The sequence below is a fragment of the Canis lupus genome, chromosome 21 (genome assembly GCF_011100685.1).
Source record: "Canis lupus familiaris isolate Mischka breed German Shepherd chromosome 21, alternate assembly UU_Cfam_GSD_1.0, whole genome shotgun sequence".
Classification (NCBI taxonomy): domain Eukaryota; kingdom Metazoa; phylum Chordata; class Mammalia; order Carnivora; family Canidae; genus Canis; species Canis lupus.
This window is the reverse complement of record NC_049242.1, coordinates 4085139-4104442: the sequence shown is the minus strand read 5'-3', so window position 1 is coordinate 4104442 and position 19304 is coordinate 4085139.

Genomic DNA, 19304 nt, shown 5'->3' with positions numbered 1-19304 from the left:
AGCAGCTATGTCATTTGGATCATATAAACAAGCAAACTAAATTGTACTTGAACATTTTTTATTATAGACAGATATTGTCTGAAGCCTTTAGCAAGTCACAATAAAAGAATCATAATGAAGTGTCTGAAATGTTGAAATATGTCCAGGCTATACTCTGCTGACAAAAATTTTACCTTTGGTGAGCATAATTTCTGTCTTGCTATTGGACCCATGCAGACACAGAATGCCTGATCATGAGACACTAAGTGACTATTAAGACCAACATGTTCATCTTAGAAAAATGTCCTTTTGATTGACTCAATCTGAAAATTGGCATGTGAGCAAGCATTCTATTATAAAAAAGAAAACTTTACATTGTGAATGTACCCAAGGAAGTTTTGAGAGCACAAGTTGCATGCAAATGTGGCTCCTATTCTAATGGTACCAGCTCTGAACAGGTGCATAATCTCTCTTTGAACCTGAAACAGTGTCCTCATGTGGAGTTTCTTATGTCCAGTTAACAGAAGACCGAATTAACAAAGACTGTGCCTGGCATATAGATGGATCCACATGATATTTGGAACCACTGGAAATATTCAGTGCTACACTATAATCTCACTAACAAATGACCCTGATAAATACTGTGGAAAAGAAACTTACCAGTGGGGAGATGTTGGACAGCAAATCTGGTTGTCTATTTTGTCTAGAATGAGAAATGGCCCTGAAGTAGAGATACTCACAGATTAGATTCATAAAGAGTGGTTAATGGATTGGCCACTTTGCCAAGGACTTGAAAAAAGAAAATGACAATTGGCTACAAGGGGATCCTCAGAAAAGATATTCAGAGAAAGGCACAGTGTAACTATATCTGTGCTAATGTAAATTTCTAGTAGAGAGTTCCTGAACAAAAAAGCTTATCAAGGTTCAAATGGGTAAGATGACTCATTCTGTAGCTGTCAGTAAGTCTCTCTCCACTGTTGTTCCTGTTCTTGGCAAATGTGCCTATGTATAATCTGTAGATAGTAACAGGGACAAAAGTTATGTAAGAACTTAACCACATGTGCTTTCCTCACCAAAGCTGATCTGGTTATGACAGCTGCCGAAAACAGCAGACCAACAGCCCGGTATGGCACCTTTTCATGTTCACCTCCTGGCATCAGGTTCATTACATTGAATTACTTTCATCATGGAAAGGCAGAAATTTGTACTTATATGAATGGACACACAAATCTGTACATATATTTGCCTTTCCCACCTGTAGATGTCTTGTTAGCATCATCACACAATGATGTATTAATCTCTAAGATACCTAAAGAACACATTTCTGTCCAGAAAATGAATTTCATGTTGAAAAAAAATGCAGCAGTGATTCTCCACTGATGACATTCACTGGTTATATCAAGTGATTAAACTGTAGAAAGGCCGTTGAAGTGTAGGTTACAAAGTCACTGCAAAATAACAGCTCATTAGGTTGGTGTGTCATCCTAAGAGTTATAACATATGCCTTAAAACAAAGGCCAATATAGGGCAAACTCTTGCAGATTTCCCAGTTTTTAAGGATCCATAAACCAAGAGGTGAAGGGAAAGTGGCCTTTCCTATAATTATACCTAATATTTAATTAAGTGAGTTTTTGTTTGTCTCTGTTTCCACAGTCTTGAGCTTAGTGGGTTTAGATGTATTGATGTTCAAAATGAAAGTAATTCCTCTAGGAAACACAGCCAAGACTATTTTCAATTAGAAGCTGTGATTGTCCCAAGACAATTTTGTACTCCCCATACAATTGAATCGGCATGCTTTGGGAATCACTATGCCGGCCAGGACACTTGATCTGTTCCATATAACCTAGGTAAATTGGATCACCGCTACAGAATGTATCAAATAGAGCAATGTTTGGAATCCAGAGAATCACTTGGGTGCAACCCAGTTTTCCCATATTCAATAATAGTGATTAATGAGAAACTGCAATACCCTGGTGAAGATAGGATCTAGAAGGACTAAAAAATTATAATAATATAAATTTGAATCATCCCTTCAGAAAAGAAAAGAGGAAAGCAAACAATTGAGGTTATTGACAGAGGGCAGGGGAAGATAGAATGTATAAAAATGAAGCCATGATTACTGATTTAGGCAAGCTACAAAATGAGGAATGTAACAGCCTGTTTGGTGTTAATCTTGTTCCTTCCATTTATCCAACTAACGTCTACACCAGTATTACTGGTGGCTAATTTTTACTGATTAAATCATACTGTACTATTACATGATAGCTGATGAGACGTTGCATCTTTCCTTCATTGGGAAAATGAAAGTTTCTTCATCTAAATGAATTATGAATGTTGCATTACAAAGGAGTGTTGGCAAAAACTGTGGTATACTCACAAGTTTTATGCCTTTCTGTTCCCAGCTCTATCAAAAGCATTTAGCCAATCTCTGTAAACTTCAGTATATGAACTCTTCTTTCCCTTGATTTTTGGGAAGGACTGACAGAAATTGAAAATATGAAAGAAGTGAGAGATCAACATGCAGTATAGCTTTCCTTTGCTCTTTCATGTTTCTCCATGGTTTGACCATAGTTTGGATAATGGCTGTATGCCTCTGTCCCATGCATGACTCATGTTGGTCAGCCTCTCTCCCTTGGCTCCTACTCTTTTGGATTCTGCTTTAGCCTCTTGCCCTGTTAGGCCAATGGTGATCATGGTGGTAATGTCTTTTCACTATTGATAATCCTTGTGTACATCACCTTTTGTGAATTTTCCGATCCACCTAAACTCTGTTAAAAGTCCCTTTATTGGGATCCCTGGGTGGCGCAGCGGTTTGGTGCCTGCCTTTGGCCCAGGGCGCGATCCTGGAGACCCGGGATCGAATCCCATGTCTGGCTCCCGGTGCATGGGGCCTGCTTCTCCCTCTGCCTGTGTCTCTGGCTCTGTCTCTCCTTCTCTCTCTCAAGAATAAATAAATAAAATCTTTAAAAAAAAAAAGTCCCTTTATTAAATTCTGTTTATGTATACTCTTTAAATGTGCCATTGATTTATGCCAGGACCATGATAATATAAAGGGCTTTACAGCTTCTTCCAACTCTTATATTTTAAGTTTCTATAAGCAAGGGATAATTTTCATACAGTGTAAATATATACTGAGGTTTTGGAAATTTATATGGCACAATTTAATTAATTCTATGCCCTACACCATTGATTTTAAAATATCATCCTTTATAATGCTATAGCTAAATAAGAGATCTCTCTCTCTCTCTCTCTCTCTAATTAGATTTATTTTACACTGAGACACACAAAGTAATAACCTTATAAAAAGAAATAGATTTTTTTTAAAGGAGGAATAATTATGTGGAACTGTAGCTAAGTTGTGAGGAGAATTTATCATTAGTTAAAAAATAACCAAAAGCCTCTAGAAAGTACAAATATGACTTTCATACCCATTAAGTCATGGTCATGCTATTTTTTCTTCCCTTTTTACAATAGCACATCACAGAAACTTGTTCAATCTCCCTTGTGACCTTGTGAAGGAGAGCAAACATGTTCCTTTATCACCTAAAACATTTTATTCATTGTAAAATGGGCACCATGACACTGTGGCTATTTTAAGCCTTCCATTGTTTGTCTAAAATAGATCATGCTGGCAGAGTATGTGTTCTGAAAACTGTTTGCTTGGTGTGCTCATTACTTCATGTCAACTTTCAGAATGGCAATTTCTAACAATTTCTAAACATTTTTTTTGCCAAACAGGTCAAGTAAGTGAGGCTATTTAAGTATGTGAGGTATGGGCTGAGAGCAGAAGTTGTAATTATGCCTCATTTTTGAAAAGGATGGAGAGAAGTTAGAAGGCTGATTGGAGCTCTAGCCCTGCCATTATCTGTCTGAGTGACCTTGGGAAGAATAATTTCAAGAACAACAAATTTCTAGTAACAAGTGCATTAATACCATCATAAATGATAATTTTAACAGATGGGATGGAATTTGTACCACGTCTCAAACAATGTAAAGCATATAAACTACCTGAACAGTTAGTATATCAACTATAAAATAAATTGTATTTCTTATTAAGCATAGTATACAGAATACCTTAACCTTTTGTATGCTTTCTCCAAGACCTCTGTGGAGTGTCAAAAAGTTGAGATAATATCAACTAAAAAATGACATTAACATTTTGGAAAATGAGGGGATCCCTGGGTGGCGCAGCGGTTTGGCGCCTGCCTTTGGCCCAGGGCGCGGTCCTGGAGACCCGGGATCGAGTCCCACGTCGGCTCCCTGCATGGAGCCTGCTTCTCCCTCCTCCTCTGCCTCTCTCTCTCTCTCTCTCTCTCTCTCTATGTCTATCATAAATGAATAAATAAATATTAAAAAAAACATTTTGGAAAATGATGAGTATTGGTTAATGTAGCACAGGAGAGAAAGCTGAAATCTATCAGCTGGCAGAGTTAGGATCCAACATAAGCAAACTTATTTATACTGCAAATCTACAGAGAGTCTCAGGAAGTGGGGATACTAGATCAATGAAAGTGGCGATTATGGGTGGGAATGGAAGTAGAAAAAAATGCTTTGAACTGTTTAAAAAGTAGTTAGATCATTTTCTGTTCAATATCCCCTTCTTTACCTTGCACAACAGGTGACTACCTTCCTCTACTCTATGGAAGCTTACAACTAATGAGCTCCAGACTTGAAAGTATTGAACAAAGTTAAGAGGGGCCGAGGTTAAGTGAGTATATTAAAACAGAATTAGATGAATATCTCTTTATTAAACTCTGAGACCACATCCTGCTTTTTTCACTCAGCTTAGAGAATCCTGGAAGCCAGACTTATCATTAGGAAGAACCATCTAATGCAAGAAAACAAAACAAAACAAAACAAAGCAAAACAGAAAAATAAATTGATGAATGCTGCTATTTATAGACTAAGTGAAACAACTTGGTGTCCACCACCTAAGTAAAACCCATTCATATTTCATTCCTTCTCACACCACATATATCCAATCAGTTTTTAGTTCCTCAATCTTAAATAGGAACAAACAGCTAACTCATTAGAGAAAATGAGCTAAATTTAAAGACAGACACTAAGACAAGGTATGTCTATGTAAGTAGAGCAAAATGGAACACTCTGAGGAGGGACAATTGGAAGAAAACTGACAAGCACAACTTAATAGTAACTACAATAGCCAAGAGAAGACATGACACGATGGCATGTAAGAATCAGAATGCTATAGTTTTTAAAATGGAATATTCAGAGAATCAAAATGTAGGTATTAAAGACTGAAAAAATTAAATTTTAGCAGAAATAAGACATTATTTGATAGCTTGTTTGAGAAAGTCACAATTATGACCCAAAAGTTAAAAGAACAATACAGAAAAAAGAAAAACTAGTGACTAAAGCCAACTAAATCAGAGAAACTAGGAGTTTCAAAATATGAGAAGAGATAAAATGGAACCAGAGTATATTATCAAAGATATTATCAAAAAATGCAATAAACCTTCCCTGAATAGAAGTGACATGAGATTCCAGATTGAAAGGACCAGCCACTGAGGGTCCCCCGTATTACCCAAACAAAGCATATCATTGTACAATTTTTGAACTCTCAAAAAGACATTTTGAGGGGCGATATCTATATCTATCTATTATCTATCTATCATAAAAATCACCTCAAAGAATTGGTAAGCAGAATGACACAGTACTATTTCTCAACTTAAAATACCATATTGAGACAAACTGTGTCTGTGCAAGGTAGAATGAAGATATTTTTAGTTATATAAAATTTACACATTTACCGTCCTTTTTTAAAGGTTTGTTGAGGTATATTCTACCAAAATAGAGAGCATAAATTAAGAAAGGAAGGTACATAATTCAACAAATAAAGACTCCAATATTCAAGAGGCTCAAAGGGAAATACCAGGATGATGACTACTATGTAGTAGTTTAGAAAGTTGCCAACAGAGACCAATTGAGGGAAATGGAGAGCTTTAAAAGGGTTATAGTCAACACTACCCTGGTGGAGGTCAGGGAAATGTTTCTGTATGAGGACAGAGCATGAAGTCTCATAGGTATAAGAAAAATCACTTATGATCTTTTATAGAGGGAGCTCAATAAATAATGTCTAAAATTGTGAAATCAAGAAAGAGCAGCACCTTTAGTTATAAATAGAGCCTACCCTAGCGTATGTGGAATACAGGATAATACTTTGGTGGTGCCCTTTTTAACATAATTTGATTTAAAATGTGTAATAAAGTTCACATAATGTGATTTAAAATGTGTAATAAAGTTCACGGGCCCATGTAAGATATAAGCACTTGATTTGTTGCGGATATAGGGAAGAATAGAGGTATTTACATTTTCAAGTGTCATGGTGTCCAGGCATCATTTCTTCCTCCTCAGGTCCAGGAACTACCTGGAGCATTGTGATCTTTATTGTCAAAAGTGCCGTTCCTGGCTAATTTCATATGTGCCCACCCCCCCACCCCCCACCCCCGAAGAAAAAAAGATAGTGATACTATGATTTCAAATAATGCAGTTTCTTCGGATTCTGTCTGTATTGAAACAAAGTAGATCTTGCTAGACAGCTTCCTAATTCCATTTATTTAATGCTTGTTACATAATTACTTTCTTTGAATACTGGTTTCCAAAAACTCTGAAGAGCTGCTAGTGTGTTGCATTGATAATGATCATAAAAACAGATTTTATCCAGATTACACAAGAATATGTGAATGAAGATCAGTTTTCTGGTTTTATTAAATTTACAATTCAGAATTTTATAATGTAAATGTATAACAATACCCTATCAGTTATGTCTCCTCTAGAATACTTTAGACTGTTCTTAGGATATGATCTCTTTCGATGCTGGTCACACCTCTTCCTTCTATCCATCCCTATCAGCAGAAGGTAAATAAAGGGTTTTGGGTGGAGGTAGAAGAGTAGGCCCATTCATCAAAGACTATCTGTCTCTTGTGTTGCACAACTAAAGACTGAACCCTGAAGCATGCTATCTCCTTATCCATGAGAGTCAACTAGAGGAAATTGATGAGAAGGGCCTATTGGTATTATGGAACAACATCTTAAAGACCTTAGAGGAGATGGCACGGCACTCCCGCAGGACTGACAGTAGACAGTGCCCATGGCAAGGGGCATCTGTGGTAGAGAAGTCATGCCATCATGCCCACATCTGGGTTCTGTAGACCTGAAGTAGTGGGTAATTGGAGCATGGATGGGGGAGATTGATTGCACAAGGCTTTATGTGCAGGGCTAGTCTAGGGATCAGCACTGGGGAGTTGGCAGTCCAGGGTCTGAACTCGACTTGTGTCTGACATAGATGAAACAGTTGCCCCAAATCAGCAAGCCAGGACCATCTTGACCATTCAGTCTTACAAGATCTGAAGAAAGAAATACATAAATTGTCCAGCAGGAGTAATCTGATGTCAGGCTACTTTCCTAGAACTAAATTCTTGCTCTCCTGGTCTAAGGGTGGTAATGGTCTGAAACATGGGGGCTAGTGCAAAAAATCCACCTAAAGAATTGAAATATTGAACTGTTTTATTCCTAGAGAAGGGCTAAGCAGGAAGAAAAGTAGAGTCAAGAGATAACTGTCTTTCATAACAAACTTTACTATAGTATATATTATAGTATTCCTTAAGTTCTATGGATGTGTTACATCCAAAAATAAGAATGTGAATGTATGAAAACAGCTGATTTTTATTTTTTTTCCCAGTTCCAAACTGCTATATTAAACCAAGCTTTTAGAAGGCTAAATGCACTATAAAATGTTAGAAGAAAAACCAGTTGCTTCTAATTTATATTTAAATTGGCACATTCATATCTCATGATTTGTCTCTCAGAAAGTATGTCAGTGACCAACAAAGCATGAAATAAAGAGGAGAAAGCCTTGTATTACTCGAAGTATAGAATTGTGAAGGCCAGTGCTGGGCGCAAGCTGTGACTCCCAGTTGCTCATCAAGGGGACTCTCCCTTCCAGGCCCTGCCTTTCCTTAGGCATCTCTGCTTGCTGTCAATTGAACACCACTAAGGAGGACAGTTACCAGCTTAAGAAACGTCCCCATCTCTTGGGTGTTTTTATTCTAATAAAGAGTGTCTTATTAGACAAAACCATTTTAAACCCAAAAGAAATAATATGAAAGGGGACTAATTTTGTCATTGGCAATAGGGTTGATATTTTGAGACCTGAAAACTCTCCATGTACCCACAAGTTTGCTGCGTAGTGTGACACTGATCCTCGGTATACACATCCACAGCCTTGTGAAAAGGGTTAGAAATCTAAGATAAAAATCATGCCACACTGAGTAAAGCAAGATATTTTGATTTGTATTTACTTTCTTTTAGTCTTCTTTTTTTTTTCTGACTTGTATTTACTTTCATGAAGGTTGTAGTGCAGCTAAAAATGTGAGAAGTATTTTGATTATGCATCTGCTGTCACTTATTTCATGGAACCAAATAAACCATGTTTGGCTTGGTCTCTTCCATGTTAGACCTCACTGAATAAACCCATGTGAGAATAAAGCATAATTTCCTGGCTATGTCTAAGTAAACTTACCAGTGTAAATAATGTGTGCATGCACACTCAGACACGCCTATAGTACCATCTCATTAGCTTTGTAGTGTTAGAGACAGGATTGTTCTTTGTATGGAATTAAGCTTTAGCTTATATTAGAAATAATTTGTATTCTTACAAAGCTCTTTCCAAACCATATCACGATCCCTTATCTCCTAAAACTCTAAATTGAGCTTTTTAAAATATGTCAATGACACACACACTTATTTTAACACATGAGTTGACATTGTGTGCTATAATTGATACCCTCTGGTTCTTGTCTGTTTGCTAATACTTGAAGTGGTCCCAGAGAATTCCACCACTTCATTTGTTTTCATAACTTTCTTTTTTCTCACTGCTAGGCTCTCCAAAGTCACTTTTTGCTTCTGTCAGTATGTTATCTTCTAGCTACTATTTTTAAAAATTATTTTTTTACATCATTGAGTATATAGTAAGTGCTTAGTAACTGTTTTCTTGAATTAAAATACCTTTCTCTCTGCTCCTAGACAGTGCTGTTGCAAAGAAATAATGAACTATTTTTACTAATCATAAACCATTCAATATTTTTTCTTTTCTTTTCTTTTTTTTTTTTTGATATTTTTTTCTTTTATCATGCCAGCTACTTAACATTGCTCGATTTGATCTATTTTCAAAGTAATTCAATGGCTGAAGGTTAAAGCCCGGTGATAAAAATTCAGTTAGTTTTGGTCAGCCTGAGAGTCCAAGTAATCACTAAAATTTGGTTTCATTTTCTGTGAGTAGCTGGAGCACTGCCATGCAAAGGGCTGAGTGTTGTAGAGGCTGAGAGCATTCATGAGGGGATTTGAAGCCATCCCTACATAATACGCAGGACGAGCTCTTGTTTTACAATTGCAGGGACTCTGAAGAACTTCTGGCTCATAAGGAGGATATGTCTGAAGCCATGTCAGTTGGTAGTTAACATTGATCTTTTCATTTCCTTCTGCTGTCATCAGCCCCTTCCTTCAATATAAATATGTTTGAATGCCTATTTTAATGGCTATTCCCCATCCTGTAAGGTACGATGCAATTTCACTTAGAAATTAGAAAACTGGAAGGCAGAAGACCATTTTAAAGATAGTGCATTGCATGGCCTTATGTTTTAAAGGGCCATGAAATCCTCGTTTCCAAGCAATCAAGGCAGTCGTGTTTGACTTTATGGTTACCTTAGGCATAACTCTCTGATGTATTAAAGACTATTTTTTATCAAATTGATATCAGCTGATTCAATGATACAACATGGACATTTTGGGCTTGTATTCAAAATGGAAATTGGATTTTATTACATTGAAAATAAGGGCCAGGAAGACAAATGGCCTTGTTAGTGACTTTGAATATCCTTCTAAAATAATAGCTCTGGGAATATTTGCTATGAGAGCAATACTGTTTTGTCAGTAGGAATGATGGCCTTAACTCAACCTTAACTTGAATGACTATTTTAAAAAGCTAGTGATAGACCAAGGACTGTGCAACAGTTTGACTCTCCGTGTCAGCTGGAGGAATTCCTCATGTGCATTTGTAATGGATGCTTCTTTCTCTAGTCTTACACTCTGAAAGAGAGAGTGTGTCCTTTTTATATTTTACCTCTAGAACCCAGCTAGTTCCTGATAATACTCATGTAGTATTTGTTGAACTGAACAAATATATTCATTTGAATGCTAAAATGCTAGTTGATACAGTTTCCTCTGATAAAGAAAAAGCCAACTGGTACAGTCAGAATATTATTTAATGATTTTTTCTTAACTTCTGTTTTCTGAAGCAGTTTTGATTCAATGGATATACACTATTTTAAATGTTAATATTACATGTGTTAATTTCTTACTGAGGGGCCATCTCTTCCCATAAAAGACAGAACTGCAAAGCTTAATACTTACTCATGAAACTTACATATCAAGTGATAAACCAGCAAAAATGCCTGTGACTAAATTGAAATTCAGTCAGATTGCTTTTTGTCTGAAATTTGAAAAAGAGATCCAGAGAATGAAGAATAATTGATTGCAATTTGGAACAAAATAAAGTAGGTAAAAATGAAAAATAGACAAGAATGTTGAGTCCTGGAGTAAATTCTATTGCAAAAGGCATGACAAGATAACCTAGATATTCAAGGCACTTCGTATTCTGAATAACCTTTGAGGAGGCTCTTGGCATTTAAAAGTCTTTGGAAAAGTTTAGAGCCTCTGGGGAACTCAATTTAGCTACTGTTTTGGGATCCCTACAAAATGTAAGTAGTTGGGTTCTCCAAATTCTTGTGAGGAGAGGATAATGATCAATGTTCCTGTTTACATTTATGTTGAATTTTCCATTATTTGGAGTTCACCAACTAAGTCTTTTGCCTGGCTTCAAAGAGCAAAAGAAAGATGTCCAAAAAAATTATTTCCTTTCCTTTTTAGACAATAGTTTTATTGAGATATAGTTCACATATCATAAAATTCACCTATTTAAAGTGTACAATTCAATGTTTTTTAGTATACGCAGAGGTATGCAACTATTACCACAATCAATTTTAGAACATTTTCATCATCGCCTAAAAAATACCTCACTTTTTAGTAGTCACCCACTATGTCCCCTGTTCCTTCTAACTACAGTCCACCACTAATCTATCTTCATAGATTTGCCTGTTATGGGCATTTCATATAAATTAAATTATGTGCCGTGTGGTCATTTTTTTACTAGCTTCTTTCACTTATTATAATGTTTTCAATGATTTTCCATACTGTGGCTTGTATCAGTACTTTAATTCTTTTATTGAAAAAATGATTTCTGTGTATGTATAGGCTGCATTTTGTTTAGCCACTTATTAGTTAATATATATTTGGGTTGTTGATGCTTTTTGGCTTCTAAGAATAATGGTATTATGAACATTCATGTACAATTTTTTTGTAAATGCATGTTTTCATTTCTCTTGGGAGTAGGGCAATAACCCTATGTTTAAACTCTTGAAGAACTGTCAGAAAGTGGCTATACCATTTTACATTCCCATTAGCAGCATATGAGGGTTCCAATTTCTCCACTTTCTGGCCAATATTTGTCATTACTTACCTTTCTTATTAGTGCATCCTACTGTGTATGAAGGGGCACCTCATTGTGGCTGTTATTTGAATTTTCCTAATGGCTAATGATGTTGAGCATCTTTTCATATGCTAATTGTCCATTTGCATAACTTTTTGTAGAAATGTCTTTTCACTTCATTGACCATTTTTTAGATAGATAATGTGAAACTTTATTATTGAGTTGTAAGCATTCTTATGTATTTTAGATACAAGTCTTTTATAAATTTACAAATAATTTCCCCCATGCTTTGGTTTGCTTTTTCATTTTTTTGAGGCACACATGTTTTTCATGTTGATGAAGTTTGCTTACTCTTGCTTTTGCTCTCTCTCCATCTCTCCCTCCCAATTCCTTCCCTCTTTCTCTCTCTCTCTCTATATAAATAATATAAAATATATAGTAAATATGTATTATATATATCTAAATTATGATATATTATATTATTATATAAATATTAAATATATATAATATAAGAGCTAAAATTATAAAACTCTTGGAAAAAAACTATACATGTTCATGAGCTAAAATTGTAAAACTCTTAGAAAAAAACTACATATTCTAGACAATGGGTCTTAGCTATAACATCAAATTTCAGGCAACAGCCACTACATATTTACATATATATAGTTATATAAAGTTCAGGCAACAGTAATTATATATATATAGTTATAGTTGTTATAGTTAGTTATAGTTGTTATGTCATAGTTGTTATAGTTATAGTTATAGTTATAGTTATTATAGTTGTTATAGCTAAGACCCATTGTCGACCCCAAGATCATGAACATGTATAGTTTTTTTCTAAGAGTTTTAGCTCTAATATTTAGATTTTTGACCTACTTGATGTGAAATATGGGCCCAACTTTGTCAGGTTTAATCCAATTGTTAGTGAAATGAAATAGAGAGGCCAGGCAAAAGTTGGTCAAGGCAAGCTTTTAATGGGACGCACTCTCGGGTGACGTTCCACAGCCTTCAGGGGAGGGAGAGAGCCGGGAAGCCACAGGACAGGGAAGTCACGCCTAAAGGGAGTACCCATGAGCTTTTTAAGGGGTGAGGGGTAAGGGGTTGTGTCTGTATGGGGTGATAACTGCTTATGCCCTTATATGGGGGTTTGGGTAAGGTGTGGTTCAGGTTTCCTGCATGGTTCCTTTCTCCCCCTGATGGCTTATCCTTGGGTGGTCTGCCGGTGGTGGGAACACTCTGAGGTGGGGGTAACAAGATAGAGGGGCCACTACCATTTTGTTGGTGCCTCCCAATCCTTCTTGATCCCGACGGCCCAACAAACTTTATTCTCTAGCATGTAGATATCCAGTTGAAACAGCACTATTTGTTGAAAGATTATTCTTATCCATTTAAATTGTTTGCCACCCTTGTCAAAAATCAAATGACTATGTTTGGGTTTATTTGGAGACTCTCAAATCTATTCCATTGATCTATCCTTTTGCTAGTATCTCATGTCTTGATACATGTTAGTTACCATTAGCTTTGTAGTAAGTTTTGAATAAGGAAATGTGAATCCTACAGCCTTGTTCTTTTTCAAATTATTTTGGCAATTTTGAGTCCCCTGAATTTCCATATAAATTCAAGAATCAGCTTGTTAATATCTGCAAAATAAGAGCTTGGAATTTCAACAGGAATTGTACTAAAGCTGGAGATTGATAAGGGGACTTTTGCCATCTTGACATTAATTGAGTCATCCAATCCATGAACATGAAGGGTATCCAATTAGTCCCCATATTGTGTAAAAATTAAAAAAAAAAAAAAATCTCAAACTTATATGCTACAACCTTACTGAAACTATTTATTAGTTCTTCTTTTTTCTTTTTTTTTAAGATTTTATTTATTTATTTGACAGAGAGAGAGAGCACAAGAAGAGGGAGTGGCAGGCAGAGGGGGAGGGAGAAGCAGGGCCGTGGGATTATGAGTACTGCTTTAACTGCGTTCAAAAAGCATTGATATGATATGCCTTCATTTAATTTATCTCAAAGTATTTTCTAATATCTTTCCAATTCCTTTGGTGATCTATTGGTTATTTATGAGCATGTTGTTTAATTTTTACATATTTGTGAACTTATCAATTTTTTTCTGTTATTGACTTCTAATTTCCCTTGATTGTGGTTGAAGAATATGCTTCACACAGTATTAGGTATTTTAATTTATCAAGGTATCTTTTATGGCTAACAAACATAAAAGAAACATTCCATTTGATCCTGAAAAGAATGTGCATTATGTTGGTTTTGGGTGAATTGCTTTGTAGTTGCCTATTAGATTTCATTGGCTTATAAAGTCATCCAGTTCTTCTATCTCCTTGTTTATTCTTACAGTTAGTAGTTGTTTTCTTGATTATTTTAATGACTGGTTGAGCTATTTTAGTAGCCTTGCATTGCGAAGGCTCTGATGAAATTTTACCTCAAAAGTGTATAGCCTTAAAGATGTTCACAGTTACTCTAGGATGACAATGGTTTCAACAGAGCTGTCTTTGATTGTCGTTGTCACTGATTACATCCAGTTGCTGACAGAGTGGTCTATTACTTTCAACAATTGCCTAGGGGCATATATTGCTCCATATTCTGATCCAATTGAATTCAGAACCTTTTCCATGTACACTGTTTGAGACTAGCATTTGAAAGTTTCTAGTTTTCATTTTCCCATCCTCTTTCTGGTAAAGTAACGGTTCTATGTTATTCTATGTTATTGTTATTCTGATGAAGTTACCTCCACTTAATTACTTGTCAAAACCTCCATTGTTTTTGAGAACCCTGTTTCAAATAAAGTAGGTTCCTTTTAGTAGAGCTTTAGAGCTCAATTCTTAAGATTTTCCTTTGCATTTGAGCAAAATTTCTCAGCCAAGCTCCTATTGTGGGAGTTGAGAACAGTGGCCCACTCTTTTCTTAGTAACCCCTGTTTTAGAAGAACAGTGTTGGGCAATTGTTTCACTCCTGGTTTTCTAGGTAGTCTCTCTTGGTGTGCAATTTTCTTCCTACAAATAAGCTGAGGATGAAAGTTACTGGGTCTCCTAGTATTCTCAGAATGCTATGTCTGAAGCAGGGCTTTCCCCTAGTGACTGAGGCTAAAGGAAGGGAGTCCTGATTTTTTAGCTACACTTGCCTGAAATGTAGCCTCTGTGAAGTGGCTGGGGAGAAGGAAATACAATATCTTAATGGCCTGCCTTTCACAGGAATATACTGTACCCTTCTGCTGGGAACTGGAAGGAAAGCTGTGTTCTTGGCTAACCTACCTGGAAGGGAGCTTCCATCACACTAAGCTGGAAGTGGTAAGGGAGATAGCAGGTCATAGTTCAAATACTACATTCTCACTATCCTTAGTAATTTTTACTAGATTTTCTTTGGTAAGTGTTCTATAATATGCTGTGTGCCCTTAGGGAATTCCAGAGACATTAATTAAAAAATATATATATATATATACTTTTACTGGATAGCTTGTTTCACTGGGGAGTGGTCTAACAAGATCCTCAGAGTGCCATTTCAGAAGTTGAACTCCTTTCAATTTATTTTTATAATTCATAAAGTATCTCTAGACATGGCACAGATTACTTGACAGGCAGATTTGAAGAATAGTGGACATTACTGGACAATAGCTTACTTGTTTATATTATTTAGTTTCTTACTATATTGTATGGGAAGGTTATGATATCGTGACTGTATGAAATTTTTGAGTGACTGAGATAGTTGTAAGAGACAATGTAGAATATGTACACATATAATATTAGACATGTACATATGCAGATAACCTATTCTTATAGAATAGAGACATACCAATACACATGAGTGTATGCATGTGCATGCAAACATATACTGAGATATATTCATTTAACTAAGTACTTTAGATTTTAAGTTCAGAAGGATTTATTTTATATATGAAGCATTTAGTATTATGTAGACCAATTGATATTTAAAAAATTACTTAGTAACTTAATGCTTACCATGTGTAACTATTGTGCTTCCATTTTATAAGTGTGCAATGATACATTTTAGTATCTATTGTTACCTAAACAGTTAACTTATCCTTTCTTTTGGTAATAGACTCAGAGAGAAATGGGACTCAATTCAGGTCAAAGGTCTTTTATTTTGTTGTTTTTTTTTTTTAGACTCCATAAAGGGTAAGGTTCTTTCTAGTCTTAAAGTTGATATAATGTGATTCTGGAGGTCAAAGAGTCCTGTGGCCATTTGGTAAATTGATCTAAGAAAATTAAATTTTCGTATGGAAGAGATACAGTTGAGACAATAAAAGAGACACTCGATATCATTCATGTCCCAAGTTCTAGGATGTAACTAAAGCCAGGCCTGCATTTAACCATTTGAAAGATAATACTTGGGATCCCTGGGTGGTGCAGCGGTTTGGCGCCTGCCTTTGGCCCAGGGCGCGATCCTGGAGACCCGGGATCGAATCCCACGTCGGGCTCCCGGTGCATGGAGCCTGCTTCTCCTTCTGCCTATGTCTCTGCCTCTCTCTCTCTCTCTCTCTGTGTGACTATCATAAATAAATAAAAATTAAAAAAAAAAAAAGAAAGATAATACTTTCTTCAGGTTTTGCTACAACAAATTCAAATTGGGTTTGATGACTTGGAATTGGGGGTTATGACTCATTAATATGTATATTGAATGCTTATAAATTATCCAAGCTTCAAACATCAAGTTTCCTTTTAATCCACAAATAAACATAACCTGAACTATAATTTCTCATGCATTTACAAAACAAGTTTGTTCATATTAGATTACTTTCTTTTCTGTAATGAATGTCTACTTACTTCACAAATTACGTTAGGCTACTTTCTTTTCTGTGATGAATGTCTGATGTTTTACAAATCTATCCTGCTTGCCATCACATTGATAGTTATCCTTCTTTGGAATACATTGTATTTGGAATACCAGAGTATTCCAAAGCTGTGAAAATTCATCTTATAATTCATTTACCCAGTCTACTGCTAATATCACCTTAACCCCTTTCCCCAAATGTGGCATAGATACTATTCCTTGATTCATCATATGTATTCAACAATACTCTGCAATTTTCACACAAACCCTTCTGAAGTCTTGGGGTAACATAAGTAAACTGGTATGTAGAAAAAAGGAGAAAAGCTTAGATGAAGATGAACTGTTAATGGATTCTAGCATTCATAAACTGCAAATCTCCTTATGAGATTTCTTACTATACTTTTTTTCTTTTGTTAATCCAATCTGCCAACATTATTCAAGGCCACAAACTAGAGCCATGCCCATTATTTCTTTTCTTGAAGCTTTGGCCTAGGACCTCATTTGTTTCTTTAAATTGAAAAGAAAGGAAATTATTCTTTTTCTGTAGTCTTAGATTTCAATTCCGTTAAATATTGCCTCTGATGCAAGGTTATAAAAGTTCAAGAGCCTTTTATAATATTACCCACAATTTTTCAGTTCAACCATGTCAGAATGTCTTAGCCTATCATTTTGGTTTTACCTTTACCTGGACAAATATGCTTAAAAACATTTGAATAGGAGTATGGAGAAAAATGGAAGTTGATTTTAAATTCCTACACACATTCATCCAAATCTGTAAGAAGAACACATAAAAACACATGGACCATATTTTTAACAATCCTAGGAATCAAAAAATTACATTACCTTCAAATGATCCCTAGACAGGGAAATAAATGCCTCAAACCAGGACAGACCACACCACAACTCCAACAAGACAGTAGAAGAAGGAAGGATGTCCAAATCCATGAAGAGGAGGGAGCATTGAGAAATAAGATGAAATACAGACATAATGAATGCCAGGAAAAGAAAGTCCAATAGTAATCACAAAACTAATAAGTGCACTTTTATATTTAGTAGGAAAGGGTAAAATTGAAGGTAAGAGGAATATCATTTTTGAGGAAGCATGAATTCTGGGTATAATCTAGTAAACAAATAAAGTGTAATTAACCTTGGAACCACAGAGTTGAATGAAAAGAAGGAGTGAGGTGAGAAAATGAGAGATTCTGAAGAGATAAAATAAAAATCAAGTATGTCTAACTCCACCCCCCACGAAAAGTCTTCAATTAAAGAAAATGGGCTCTTTAATTAAGAGAGAGGGCACTTGTAAACTAGGAAACTTTAAAAAATGCCTAAATACAGTGAATAAAAAGCAAATGAGTGTCTTACAAGTTACTTGAAGCTTGTAAGAAGAAAGTGGAAAATATAAATCAAAATATTACATTTCTTGTTTTCTCAAAAAATAACTTTTTTTGAGAGAGAGCATGCATGTGAGTGGGGTGGGGAACAGAGGGAGACAGAGGGAATCTTAGGCAGGCTCTACAGACAGCATGGTGCCTGATACAGGGTTCCATCTCATGACCCTGGGATCATGAACTGAGCCAAAACCAAGAATCAGATGCTCAACTGACTAAGCCACCCAGGTGCCCCCCAAAATAACTATTAATCATTCAGAAGAATTTAGTATTACAACACTTCAGATGGAATTAAATCTTGCCTGTACATACTGTTTGGTTATGAAAATACACCTTGAATGAAAAATTTAAATATTAAAACAGTAGTGGAGGGATCCCTGGGTGGCGCAGCGGTTTAGCGCCTGCCTTTGGCCCAGGGCGCGATCCTGGAGACCCGGGATCGAATCCCACATCGGGCTCCCGGTGCATGGAGCCAGCTTCTCCCTCTGCCTATGTCTCTGCCTCTCTCTCTCTCTGTGTGACTATCATAAATAAATAAATAAAAAATAAAAATAAAAAAAAAATAAAACAGTAGTGGATAAAAACATGAAGAAATTTAATAATAGTTGATTAAACTCAGGAAACAATGTAAGAAAAACTATTTCAGAAACAAAGATTCAATGCAAGATATCCAAGGAGGAATATTTGTTTGAAAATTTAATAGAAATACTAAAGAAAAGTAGGAAAGTAACCACAGGAATGAAAATAATTCACAAAAGAGATGTACAGAATATCCAACATGAGCATATTGAAGTAACTGAACAGAAAATCAAAACTAAAATAAGTAGAATAATGGAAAAATCATTTAAAGTAGAATCCAAGGAAACTCTCTGGAAATAAGACTCGGGAGGGCATCTGGGAGTCTCAGTCAGTAGAGTGTCTGACTCTTGATCTCAGGTCCTGATCTCAGGGTTTTTCATTCAAGCCTTGCACTGCTTGTGGAGCCTACTTAAAAATAATAAATAAATAAATAAATATAAAAGAAGACATGGGACTATGCATTGACACCAGAACAATCAATTTTGAGACATATTCTACTAAAACTATTAAAATTAAAGATTGAGAAGGGTCCTTAGGCTTCTAGACAATAAGATAAAAAAACTTACAGGGGGAAAAATTCTTGTTTTTATCAAAAAATATACATGTCAAGTCAACAAGAAAGCAACATTTTCAAGAAATTTAAGAAGAATGAACCAGGGATTTTATATCAAGCCAAGTTATTCTTCAAATATTAAAGATATAAAAATGAGTTTGCTACATTCAAGAACTTGAGAGCATACTGTACATGTGCACTCTTCCTGAGAATTCCACCAGAGTACCATCTAACCATAATCTGGGGAAATTGAGAAAAAGACTATTGGATCATTTATTATTTTAAATCGTAGTGCCAATACTCAATTGAAGGTGGTTACATAGATAAAACAAATATGATGTAAACATTATGTCGCTTGACAAATAGAAAAAAATTCTACTAAAAATAGAAGGGAATGAAAAAGGGTAAGAGATTTAAATAATTGT